Source organism: Acinonyx jubatus, chromosome D1 (genome assembly GCF_027475565.1).
Source record: "Acinonyx jubatus isolate Ajub_Pintada_27869175 chromosome D1, VMU_Ajub_asm_v1.0, whole genome shotgun sequence".
NCBI lineage: Eukaryota > Metazoa > Chordata > Mammalia > Carnivora > Felidae > Acinonyx > Acinonyx jubatus.
In genome coordinates, this window is record NC_069390.1 from 87105519 (window position 1) to 87118484 (window position 12966).

General features: G+C 45.9%; 2 long non-coding RNA genes across 3 annotated transcripts in view; one reads left to right on the top strand and one right to left on the bottom strand.

Moving 5' to 3' along the window:
• LOC128311897 (uncharacterized) overlaps positions 1-3828 on the top strand; it is a 70655-nt gene extending 66827 nt beyond the window's left edge. For both annotated transcript variants that reach the window (XR_008290560.1, XR_008290559.1), the window contains 3 exons: positions 877-1091; positions 1634-1781; positions 2807-3828. This is a non-coding gene — a long non-coding RNA (uncharacterized LOC128311897). The remainder of the gene's footprint in view (positions 1-876; positions 1092-1633; positions 1782-2806) is intronic.
• A 125-nt stretch (positions 3829-3953) lies between these two features.
• On the bottom strand, positions 3954-12649 carry LOC113593250 (uncharacterized). The gene is made up of 3 exons (XR_003413345.2): positions 12450-12649; positions 12094-12211; positions 3954-4963 (listed from the first exon to the last, which is right to left on the bottom strand). It is a non-coding gene; the product is annotated as an uncharacterized LOC113593250 (long non-coding RNA).
• Between the last annotated feature and the right edge of the window lie 317 nt (positions 12650-12966).

The following is a 12966-nucleotide window of genomic DNA, read 5'->3' on the forward strand; positions in this document are numbered from 1 at the left end:
CAGTCGCCGAATCTCTTCCCAAATCCACGACCAGTCACATCACATTCAAGTTTGACACTGGCTATGGGTGTGGGGGGAGATTTACAGCATCGAAATCAAGCAGATGCTTCCACGACTCAGGACTTCTATTTTTCCTCAAAAGCTGGTTGTTAAACATTCACCAGCACACCCCTGTCCGCCAATCAACAGTCTCAAGCCCCGATGGTGAGGGACTTCTCTTGTCACATGTGTGGCATGAGGTGGCTGATCCTTCTGTAAAGTCTCCCCATCTCAGTATGGCTGGTTTTGGACTTTTCCCCTGACTCTGAATTGGTTTCTCTTTTCCTACACACCTCAGCTGTCTAGGGTGTTGCTGATTCTAAAGATAGCGCGGACAAGGGTGTTGGGAAGGGGGGAGCAGGTGTCCGATCAAACAGCCTCCCTTCTGTCCACCATCCCAAGTGTGGGTTGGCAGCCTGCACTCCCACTTGTGTAAATCCTAATGTGTGGGCTGTTCTTCAGCCTAGGGCTGACTTCCCCATCCTTCCTCTGACTCCTTCTCCAGTGCCCACTTGGGGTGAGTATTTATGTGAACAGAGAGATGGGGAAAGTATAACAAATTAGTTTTGCTCATTACTTACCACTTGGACGATGGTTGACAGATGATGTAATGAACTTGGTGGGATGGAAACAGTTCTGCACGTGAAATGAGAAGACCTGGGCTCGAACCCATGCCTTCCCTCTTACCAGCCACACGACCTCGGCAAGTTCCCCAATGTCTTTGAAGTTCAACTTCCTTATTTGTCAGTGGGGATGATGATAATACCTACCACTGAAGGTCATTCTGAGGATGGCATGTGGAAATTTATCCATATGTTAATTCTTCTCCTTATTTAGATGTTTTCTAGAACTAGAGCGACTTTTTAATATATGCAATTCACATGTTTGAAGAGATAATGGAGCATCAGCCTTGAGGACACACAATCCCAAATTTGTCCACAGTGGCCCAGGAACAACACCAAGGTCATTATCCAAGCACCTGCCTCGGCTACAGTCCAGGGAGAGCTGGTCATTTGTTCAGTGCAAGAGCCAGTCCCACAGCCTCTGGAAAGGTATGGAACAGAGGGGACCACACAGGATTAGATGGAACTTTTCAAAATCCTACCAGAGATTAGGTTTGAATGGTAGGACCATGGGAGTTTTCTTGTTGCTCAATTTGTATGTTTTTACTTACGCATCAGGTCCTTCTGACCTGTAGGGGTGTTGTCCTTTACCAGCTTCTGGTGGGGGGGCAGGAAGGAGGAGGTGGATTGGGCCTTAAGGTCTGTCATCATCTCTGCTGTAGGGGAAGGGCTGATGCTTGCTCAGCATGGGTATTGCCCCCTTATCCCAAATACCACCATACCTGTCCTCTCAAGGTCAAGCATATCATTTCTTAAAGGGTTCCAAGAGTGTTACAGAACACCACCTCCTCTGAGAATTAGGGCAGGTGCGGTTATGTCACTTACCCACCACCTTTTGCCTCCTAGTAGGTGTGAGGGAAGAAGGGAGGGGATAAGACCTCATCACTCAGGACTTTGTGACATGTCCCAGGACAAAACTCATTGCTCTCATTCTGAACATCTCTCCAATCCCTCATCATGTTCCTCCACAGTCCCCGCCTGAAGCCTCATCTTCCATTTGGGACACTCATCCTCACGTGATAATGTATCTCCTTGAGACTTCCAGAGCCTTCTGCCTCCATCATCAGCTGGATCTGATAGTGGAGTCGGCTTTGACTTAGGCTTTGCATGGTTCTGAAGGTGAGCACGATTGGGCAAGAGAACAGTGGGTCCTTCCACCTCAGGGAGCTTTATGAGAGGCATGTGATTTTATTGTAGGCCTATTAGAACCAAACTAGGTATAGGAAACGTTGATTCCACTCTGGGCTGATGCAATAGAAGGTCAGGGTCAGTGGTGGTGGAGACAGAGGGATTGTAGAAGTAAAAGTCTGGAGAGTTCAGTGTTCCTGCAGGCATCAGAGTATGCAGGCAAGAAATTCACAGGACAGCTACAAAGTGCCAACCAGCAGAGGAAAGTGCACCAACCTCACCAATCAGCAAAGAATGCAAAATAAAACGGAATAGCAAGAATTCTTGGAAACTAGCCTGTGGAAAAACAGAAGTACAAAAAGATGTACGCACAAAGATGTTTATTGCAGTACTATTTGTAGCAGTGGATAATTAGAAACAATTTAATTGTACATCAACAGGGAATGATTAAACGTTATGCAACAAATACTATAGCAGACACTAAAGCAACAAGTTAGCTCTTTATGTGTCCTGAATAGGAAAATGCCCTTGCTACATTAAAAAAAATGTAGGTGCAGAACACTTTGTATAATATGTTCCTGTTTGTGTAAAAGAATTCTATGTGGACTGTGAGTGTGCATGTAAAAAGAGTGGAGGGATACATACCAAACTGTTAAGAATGGATATTTCTGGGGATTGAGATTAATTAGGAAGAGTGTGGGGGAAGCTATTGCTTTATTGAGATACAACTGACATATAACATTACATTAGTTTCAGGTACACAATGTAATTAATGATTTGATGTCCGTATATATTGTGAAATGACCACCACAGTAAGTCTACTTAACATCTATCAGGATATATAGTTACAGAGGTTTATTGTTTCTTGTGCTGAGAACTTTTAAGATCTATTTTCTTAGCAACTTTCAAATGTACAATACAGTTTTATTAACTATAGTAACCATGTTGTACATTATATTTCCAGGACTTATTGTTTTTTTATTAAAAACTTAAAAAAATTTTATTCATTTTTTCAGAGATAGAGACAGAGCGTAAGCAGGGGAGGGGCAGAGAGAGAGGAAGACATGCAACACAGCACAGAGCCCAATGCGGGGCTCGAACTCAAGAACCGTGAGATCATGACCTGAGCCGAAATTGGACGCTCAACTGACTGAACCACCCAGGCACCCTAGGACTTATTTTTTAACTGCAAGTTTGTACCTTTAAAAAATTTTTAAAATTTAAATCCAAGTTAATGGTTTCAGGAGTAGAATTTAGTGATTCATCACTTTCATATAACACCCAGTGCTCATCCCCACAAGTGTCCTTCTTAATCCCCACCACCTATTTAGCCCATCCCCCACCCAATACCTCTCCAGCAACCCTCAGTTTGGTCTCTGTGTTCAAGAGTCTTTCATGGTTTGCCTCCCTCTCTCTGTTTTTATCTTATTTTTCCTTCCCTTCCCCTATGTTCATCTGTTTTGTTTCTTAAATTACACATATGAGTAAAATCATATGATATTTGTCCTTCTCTAAGTTATTTTGCTTAGCATAATACATTCTAGTTCCATCCACATTGTTACAAATGGCAAGATTTCATTCTTTTCGATCGCTGAGTGATATTCCGTTATATATATACATTATATATATACACACCACATCTCCTTAATCCATTCATCAGTCAATAGTCATTTGGGCTCTTTCCATAATTTGACTATTTTTGATAGTGCTGCTATAAACATTGGGGTGCATGTGCCCCTTCAAATCATCAATTTTGTATCCTTTGGATACATACCTACTAGTGTCATTGCTGGGGTTGTAGGATAGCTCTATCTTTAATTTTTTGAGGAACCTCCATGCAGTTTTCCAGAGTGGCTGCACCAGCTTGCATTCCCACCAGCAGTGCCAGAGGGTTCCTCTTCCTCTGCATCCTCGCCAGCATCTGTTGGTGCCTGAGTTGTTCATTTTAGCCATTCTGACAGGTGTGAGGCGGTATCTCATTCACCCTTTTGGGAACTATTAATTTTAATTGTGCACACAATTTGTTGTTTGGATTTTTGTAATAAAGCTAAAAAAAGATATTTATAAAACTGAATTTGTAACACCACTTCGTACTGTTCTCAGAGCTAGGAAACCCAGACCTTAACATGTATCTTGGAATCTAGTCACTTTGACTAATGACACTCAAATGAATGGAAGAGGGGTCTGGAAAGAGCAAGACTAGTTGAATCAGGGTTTCCTAGAAGGGTCAGCAAGTTATGAAGGCACAGAGAAAAATAGAGCCAGTCACAAGCAGGAGCAAGGTATCAGGTCCCTGGCTGGGGCCTGCTGCCGAGGGTAACAGTGCTTCCTTCCTGTGTGTTTAGATTAATCCTCCGGGCAGGTGGGGCCTGGCCTGTGAGTGAGAGTCAGATGGCCCCAGCTGTGGAGACACAGGGCTGCAAGTCTATGCATGAGGCACAGCCCCACACAGCTGTGGTCTGGCCTGACAACGGATGGCTTTGAGGCCTGTTGGAGCTCTAGCCCAGATGGGTCCCTTCTGCACCAAGTGTGCTCCCTGCCTGTTTGCAGACAGGCTGCTGGGCATGCCTGGCCGTTGGAGCCCTGCCCATGACTCCAGGAGACCGCAGGAGGCAGACATCATGTACTGTGGCTGCCCAGGCCCCAGAGAAGATGATGCCTGGGGGGGCTGCCTGACCCCACTGATGCAGGCTGCCAGTTCAGCCTCTTCGCTGCCTTCTGTTCATTGTCTTCTAACCACAGGTCTGGAGGCCTCAACTGCTTGGAAAGTCGATAAAACAAGCTGGTGTGTTTCCCCTTGGCACCCTGACAGGCTCCACACCGTGGGAACCCTTCTCTAGGAGTCTCCTTTGGGAACAGGCCTCCTAACAGGCGCTAGGCCTAGGCTGGCCCCTGCTGTCAGCAGCCCCGGAGTGTCCTGCTGGGCAAGTTCTGGAGGCTTCATTGGGCGTGGAGGGAGGGGTCAGAGCTGCGGTGACAGCAGCTTCTCTGCCAGTGGGTCCCCTCTAAGCCTCATCACCCCTGGCCTTCTCTCCTCCTCATGGAGCAGCAGAAGAGGCAGGGAGTGAGCCTGGGAGTAGGAGTCAGAAGGCAGACTCTGAGTCGTGGCTTGGCCTTTGTGACCTGTGTGGTCCTGGGTAGGTCATCAACCTCTCTGAGTCTCAGGGGCTCACCTGTAAAAAATGTAGTTTGGAAGCCTGTCTACTGCTTCGTGTCGCTGAGAGACGGAGCGCTTCTGAGGTGCCAGGCCCTGTGGTCCCACTCAGCCGGCTCAACTGTGTTCCTAGCTCGCCTTTCCCTGATCTATATGACAGCACAGTCATTCGTTATGGCAATTTTCGGTCTTCCCCACTGGAGAGAACACTCTAGAGAGAAATCTTCTGACATAATTGGCTCCCCGTGCTTAGACCGGTGTTTGGCATTGAGGAGTTGCTCAGAACTCCGCTGAATGAATGAATGGGTATCTCTTTGAGTCCCCATAAGAACCCCGTGAGATGAGAATCCTTAAGTATCTCCATTGTGGGGCCCTGGGTGGCTCAGTCGGTTAAGCGTCAGACTTCGGTTCAGGTCATGATCTCACGGTCCCTGGATTCGAGCCCCGGGTCAGGGTCTGTGCTGACAGCTCAGAGCCTGGAGCCTGCTTTGGATTCTGTCTTCCTCTCTCTCTGCCCCTCTCCCACTCTCACTCTGTTTCTCTCTCTCAAAAAAAAAAAAAAAAAAGTGTCTCCATTGCATGAACAGGGAACCCAGGACGTAGGGAAGAAAATAGTTTTCATAAAGTCACATAAGAGCATGTGGTGTGGCTGGTGTTCAAACAAAGCACCTTAACTCGAGAGTCTAGACTACTTAGTCTCCTAAATAAAATGATGTCCTTGGAACTGTTGGCTAAACTGTAAAGTGCTGTGTAAAGAATAATTTACCTGATGATCTAAAAAGGCTCTTCATTTTTGTACAGGGGAGTGGCCTTCGCCTTGAGCCCTGCCCACCCTGCCTCCATGTTTTAGGTAGCACTGTCAACTGTGGACTTCTTGCTGGTATTTCTTTTCTATATTATCCATAGCCAATCTCTTTAATCCAAAGCTGATTTACCCAGACCGCCCAGCACATTTCTCCGCCACCTCCCGCCACGGTCAGCTAGTGGGGAGTGTGCTCAGGAGGTTATAACTGCATTTTATTGCCAGCCTGAGCCCAACTTGGTCAGAGAGTGAAATTCCAGTCTGAGGCACGTTGCTTTCCAAATCCAAACAGATTTCTGAGGTATATTTTGCTAAGATAGGTTCCTGCTTCTCTCCTCTTTATCCTTGTTACCTGAGAATTAGTTGTCAATCCTTAAAATGGTTTTACATATAACATGTACTTATGGTACTCTGCTCCCATCGCGTCACTTGTCTTGGCCTGGGTTGCACCTCCAGAGCCTGACTCGGACTTGATCCCACACCTTCCTCTTGTGCTTGCCCAGACTCCTGGCCCCTGTCTGCCTCTTGCTTTCTCCCTGTGTCCCAAACCACGAGTTTCACCTTGCTGGCAGGGCATGGATGTCCTGGTTGGGAATCGTTGGGGTTGAGGGAGGAGGGAGTGAGGGGCTTGATTAGGGACGTGGAAGAACAAATACAGGAAGGAGAAAAGCCAGAGAAGATGTCTCCCTCCTGACCTGTGTCCTCTGTTCAGCAGCGTGTTTCCTTCTGCTCCTGGGAAAGGCCTTTTGAAGATTGTTGCTGCTTCCTTGGTGGTGAAACAACAAGGCTTTCCACCGGGAGGTGGGGGGGGGGGGGCGCATATAGAGGTAAGGTTTCCTGTCCTCTTGGCAGGGAGAGGATGGCTTGCCAATGTCTTCCCGGGAGCAGGTGATCACCTTGGTGAGTCCTGAGGGGATCCTTGGCATCCGAAATCAAGACCAGGTGATAGAAGGAAAAGTACAGGCTTTGGAATCAGCTTGGTGTTGAATTCAGGCCCAACCTTTCCCAGGTGTGCAATGTTGGTGGTCATTTAACGTCTCTGAGCCTCAGTTTCCCCATGTGTAAAATTGCACTTTCTCAGGGTTGTTGTGAGGCTTGAATGAAATGGCCTTTAAAGTGCCCTATAAACAGAGTGAATCTGTGCAAGTAATTATAACTGTATCCAATGGGGAAAAGTTTATTGACCAGCATTTCCCTTAGAAGGAGAAAACTAGTTTATTGGGGAAATACTTTGATCTGTACTTTGGAACAGAAGCTGAAATTTAGGGGGACTTGGATGCTGCACAGGCATGGGGACGGTTTGTATATTATGCTAGGGAGGTACAGGAGAAGGAGTATGAAGTGACCCCGCACTCCTTGGCTAGCTGCTCCATATTGAATTTCTCTGAATCGATTAGGTGCTTGTATACAAGTATATTTTTCATGGCAGTCGGGGGCTGGACTCACATCTGGGATGATGTGGGGGCACGACAGAGGTAACAGGCACTAACAGACACCTGGAGGCAGGAGAATCTTGAAAAGGGAGGCACAGGAATTCACAGAAATGGTGGAAAGGGCTGTGCACCCTTGTAGGCCAAGAAATTGGGGTTCAGATCAGATTTAACAGATCATTTATGGGCTAGGAGTTACAGTGGGCATCTTGTAACTTACTAGCCCATCATCATCATCACTGCCCTTATTTAGCAGAGAGAGAGAGAAATAGGTTCAAATTAAATGCTTTGCTCAGTCAAGGTCACATAGCACCAATGGTGACAAAACCAGTCTTAAATTCCCTGTTGCCTGCTTTCAACCATGGCTGTGCCCTCTGAGCCAGACCACCTGCCCATCATGAAAGGCTTGTGGTCTCAGTTAACAGATGAGGAAATTAATCTCCAGGGGTTGCACAATCTGCCCAAGATGAGAGCTGGGCTCAATGCAGGGCACTTAGAAGGGGCAGAGGATGCCAGCAGGGAACTTCAGGTCCATGGGGAGCCATTTTCTTTTTCTTTTTTAATTAATTAATTAATTAATTTTTTGAGAGAGAACACAAGTGAGAGAGGGGTACAGAAGAGAGACAGCACCCCACAAGGGGCAGAGAGAGAGAGAGAGAGAGAGAGAGGGAGAGAGAGAAGTGGGGCTCACCCAAAGCAGGGCTCCAGCTCACCTGAAGCATGGCTCCAACTCACATACTGTAAAATCATGACCTGAGCCAAAGTCAGATGCTTACCCAACGGAGCCACCCAGGTGCCCCACCATTTTCCTTTTAGACAAATTACTTCACTTCTCTGGGATGATGACCCCTATTACTCTTGTCTGTTAATTGCACTAAAGTTTCCCTCTATGCAAGGGGATTAGGATTACTGTCACCCAGGAGTCTGGCTCCCACACTCCTGCTTTGACTTCATGTCTGCACCTGCTTCATTCTTGCAGAGCCTTGGTCACACTTCAAAGCATCATCTCACACATAAAGGCTAAATTTAGCCTTAATCAAATAATTGCTGAACACTAAATCATTGAACAATCATTACCAACTCCAATTATTGATGACTAAGAAAGAATGCTTGAGGAAGAGAGGAATCAGTTACATAACTGAACCCTCATGGAGGTTTTAAAAAATAATCCTGTGTACATACAATTGTCTTCTTATTTCAGAAAGCTTAACACCTCTATCAGATGTCCTTCTAGAAGCCGTGGAAACCTCATTGGCCATGGAGATAAAATGGATGATCCCAGAATAGTTATAAGGGGAGCTGAGAGGAGTGTGTGTGTGTGTGTGGGGTCAGAATAGGAGGCTGGGGCAAGGGGTCAGGGGTCTTCTCATGGCTTCTAGATCAGTATTCAGCTAAACTATTCCATCAAATGGTCACCAACTAAATTCTTCAACGAGGGCAGGACAAATGAGGAAAGGTGAGGGAGAAAAGAGAAGAAAGAGTTTCCCCCAAATAACTCAACAGAGGGAAGGTATAGGGTGACAGAGTCTTGGTAGCATAAACCTTTGTAGATAACTTGGGGCAAAATTTTATAGAGGTTGGAAGACCTTCTGTAGCACCAGACATTGATAAGAATGACTTAGTGATGGCCAAATGCCCACTTGCTATCCTGCATTCTGTACAGGAAGCTGCTTACATGATTTCCCCTCTCTGAGCACTAGGACATCAAATTCACGATTGAATAGTGGCCATCCAGTCCAAGAAGATGACAGAAAGATTCGTGAAGAATGGTTAAGCCCACTCTCTGTACTGAGCATTTGTACATGCACCCACTCCTGTACTCTGTGTTCAGTGACATCACTTTGGTTGTTTACATTGGCTGTGGTGGGAGCATTTCCATCAAGAAAACTGGGAGACCTCTGGAGTTTCCCCTTTGCTGGAAAGCTGGTTTAAAAATTTACTAGCAAAAGAGGCACCTGGGTGGCTCAGTTGGTTGAGCGTCCAACTCTTGATTTCAGCTCAGGTCATGATCTCACGGTTTGTGAGTTCGAGCCCCACGTTGGGTTCCATGCTGACAGCATGGAGCCTGCTTGGGATTCCCTGTCTCCCTTTCTCTGTCCTTCCCCAGCTCTTGCTCTCTGTCTCTCTCAAAATAAATAAGTAAATAAATAAATACAGTTAAAAAAAAAGAAAAAAATTACTAGCAAAACAATGATAATGGCTAAAATAAAATTAAAAAATCTACTAGCAAAACACCTATGGGAATGGCTAAAGTCAAAACCACAGTTTAGACTAAATACTGGTGAGGGTGTGGAGTGAAAGGAGTTCCCATTTGCTGCTGGTGGGAATGCAGAATGGCCCAGCCAGTTTAGAAGACAGTTTGGCAGTTTCTTACAAAGCTCGACAAAGTCTTTGACAAATGGGGCTACTAGTTATTTACCCAAATGTGTTGAAAACCTAGATCCACACAAAAACCTGCACACCAGTGTTTATAGAAGCTGTATTCATATCTGCTGAAAGTTGCAATTGACCAAGATGTCTTTCAATAGGTAAATGGATAGACAAACTGTAGAATGCAGAATTTGGGATATATACTTGCCAGAGCCCATAGAATGTACAACATAAAGAATCAGCCCTAATGTAAACTGTGGATTTAGTCAGTAATAATGTATCAATCTTGGTTTATTGGCCTCACGCTATTGCAGGCTCATCACACAAATGCAAGATATTAATAATGGGGGAAATTGTGGGTGGTTGGGTGGGGCAGGGTGAGAGGGAGGGTATGAGAATTCTCTGCATTTTCTGCTCAATTTTTTTTCTGCACACCTAAAACTGTCCCCCAAAAGGCTATTAATTTAAAAAAAATGTGGCCACATAACTGTTAACGACTTACTGAACAAGCCACACATGTTGGGCACAAGCAGAAAGCAACTTTACTCTTTCACACCATTGCTTTTGTCTGAATCTCTATTTCCTCTCCTTACAGATGTCGTTGGTTGATCCTGTAGCTTTTCTGGTCCTTCCCAAATATTAAAAAATCTTGTTTTGGAGCTATCACAGAGTCCAGTCCATTGAGTAATTCAAGTTTGAGTCTCTGGCCTGACCCAGAGCTTGTCCCTGCCCCTGGGTGCACCTGTCTCAGGCTGGGAGATGGGTGAGGGGAAGGGCATGGGTGGCTTTCTCACTATTTTACTTCTTTTCCCTTCCCCTCTTCCTTCCCCACTCACAGGTCTGCTGTTGACTTCTCTGGAGATGGAGGAAGGGAAGCAGGATATAATCTGGTTTTGGTGGCCTCTGGAATGGTGGCTGAACTCATCCTGGCTCACGGTGGAGCAGTTTCTATGGCTCCCTGGAGGTCTCTGTGCTGGGGTCCTGGGTCCGGTCAGCCCACCTGTATCTTTTTTTTTTTTTTTTTTTTTTTTTTACATTTATTTATTTTTGAGAGACAGAGAGAGACAGTGTGAGCAGGGGAGGGGCAAGAGAGAGGGAGACACAGAATCCGAAGCAGGCTTCAGGCTCCGAGCTGTCAGCACAGAGCCTGATGCGGGGCTCGAACCCACGAATGATGAGATCATGACCTGAGCCGAAGTCAGAGGCTTAACTGACTGAGCCACCCAGGCACCCCCCCTTTTTTTAAACATTTATTTATTTTTGAGAGAGCATGAGGCAGGGAGGGTCAGAGAGAGAGAAGGGGACAGAGGATCTGAAGCAGGCTCTGTGCTGACAGCAGCAAGCCTGATCCAGGACTCAAACCCATGAACCTTGAGATCATGACCTGAGCTGACATCTGACGCTCAACCGACCGAGCCACCTAGGCGCCCCCCACTCTGTGTTCTCACCCCCTGGCTCCCAGTGACCCCTCCTCAGCAGACAGTGCCTGTTGGGGTTCCTCTGCCCTGGAGGTGGTCCTTGTGACTCAAGGTAGTCCTCGGGCTCACACGGCTCTCTCCCAGTCTCCCTTCTTCCCCTTCTCTGCAGTTGGGATCTGGCTGGCCTCTCACCTTTAGAGATTCCTGAGGTTCTCACCTTTGAACACTTTTGTGGTTTGTGGCTAAGGGTGAGGGGAAACACCTCCTGCCTCCATGAGTGATATTCTTTCCAACAAACTCCTGGCTCCAATCTATGCCTATTGATCTTCAAGACTCAAGTGGGTGATGGGCCCAGGGTTACTGGATTGGTATTTGTGTCCTGTTTATCAAGTTCTATTCTGATGTCATCCCTTCTTTATTTTTCTTAAAATTTTTAAAATGTTTATTTATTTTTGAGAGAGTGAGAGAGACAGAGTGTAAGCAGGGGAGGGGCAGAGAGAGAGGGAGACACAGAATCCGAAGCAGGTTCCAGGCTCTGAGCTGTCAGCACAGAGCCCAACGTGGGGCTCGAGCTCACAAACCAGGAGATCATGACCTGAGCTGAAGTCGGACGCTTGCCCGACTGAGCCACCCAGTCACCCCAGTCACTCCCTCTTTAGAATGTGGGGCCCCTGATACCCTTTTTTCCACAGCTCTGGGCCTCAGCTGACATTGAGATGAGAAAGAAAAAAAAAAAAAGCACAGCCCCTGACATTCAGGAGCTGGCCTGGCACTCAAGGCTGGGCCACATTATTCTCCCACTGGACATTAGTACCAATCTCAGAGTGCTCTGAGACCATGATAAAAGGAGGCAGAGCGAGGTGGCTTTACAACCGTGTCTGAGCACAGACAAAAACAAGTCACTGCATTTCATGCAAATACCAAACACACCCTCTCTTGGCTGCAGGAAATGACTGCTACTTTACCAATGACAGCCCTATCCTCATTCCGGCCTCCCCTCCGCTAGATAAGATTTACTGAGATACCCGGTCATACAACTGCACCCACTTTCTGAAAGCACCCACTCTAGCATGAACCCCTCCTCCCTTCAGCCCTCTTGCCAATCACAGAATAAAAGGCTAAATCTTACAGCAAGCTCTGACGTCCTCTTACTGAGACACTCCATGGTTCCCTCACATGCACGTTCTTCCCCCCTGTGACAGGTATCCAGCCCAACCTGTGCGTTCCTGTGGCCTTTGGCTGAAGAGCTTTGGCAGAAACAACAGCAAAATTACGTTTTAACTTCTTATTGCATGTAATTTGCCCTGGACACCCCTTCTAGGACTTTTATTTATTCCACCCAGATAATAAATGATTCGCTCCTTTCCCCTCTCCTTCCTTCCTTCCTTCCTTCCTTCCTTCCTTCCTTCCTTCCTTCCTTCCTTCCTTCTTTCCTTCCTTCTTTCCCTCCTTCTTCCCCTAATCACAAAATATTTTCCATAATACCTTATCTGAAATCCTTGGGGACAGATTCTTCGGGGTTCAGATGTTTTTGAATGTTAGAATAATACATGTACAAATACTATGTAGCACCTCCAGGAGTTTGGGCAGTATCCTTTCTGCAGTGAAATATAAGCATGTTCACATAATATGGGATAAATATAGACTAGGTAAAGATGAATATTTATAAACTACGTAAAGTTTCATGTCAATTCAGGCCAGGTTTTTGTTGCAAAATGAGTTGGCGCTCACTTTACTAAAACTTTTCATCTTGAAAGTTTTTTTTGGATTTCTGAGTTATAGATAAGGGATGGTGGGTTCCTACAGATACATACATACATGCCTATAATTGGATAAAAGTTAGAAAATACAGAAAACTACCAAGAAAAATATTCACACCCCTACCAGTCAGAAGTAACAACCATCAACATTTTGGTATATTTAACATATGTAAAAAATACACACATAAATTAAACATACACACATATGTATATGCAAATATGTTTTGTTTCTTCCCTCCTCC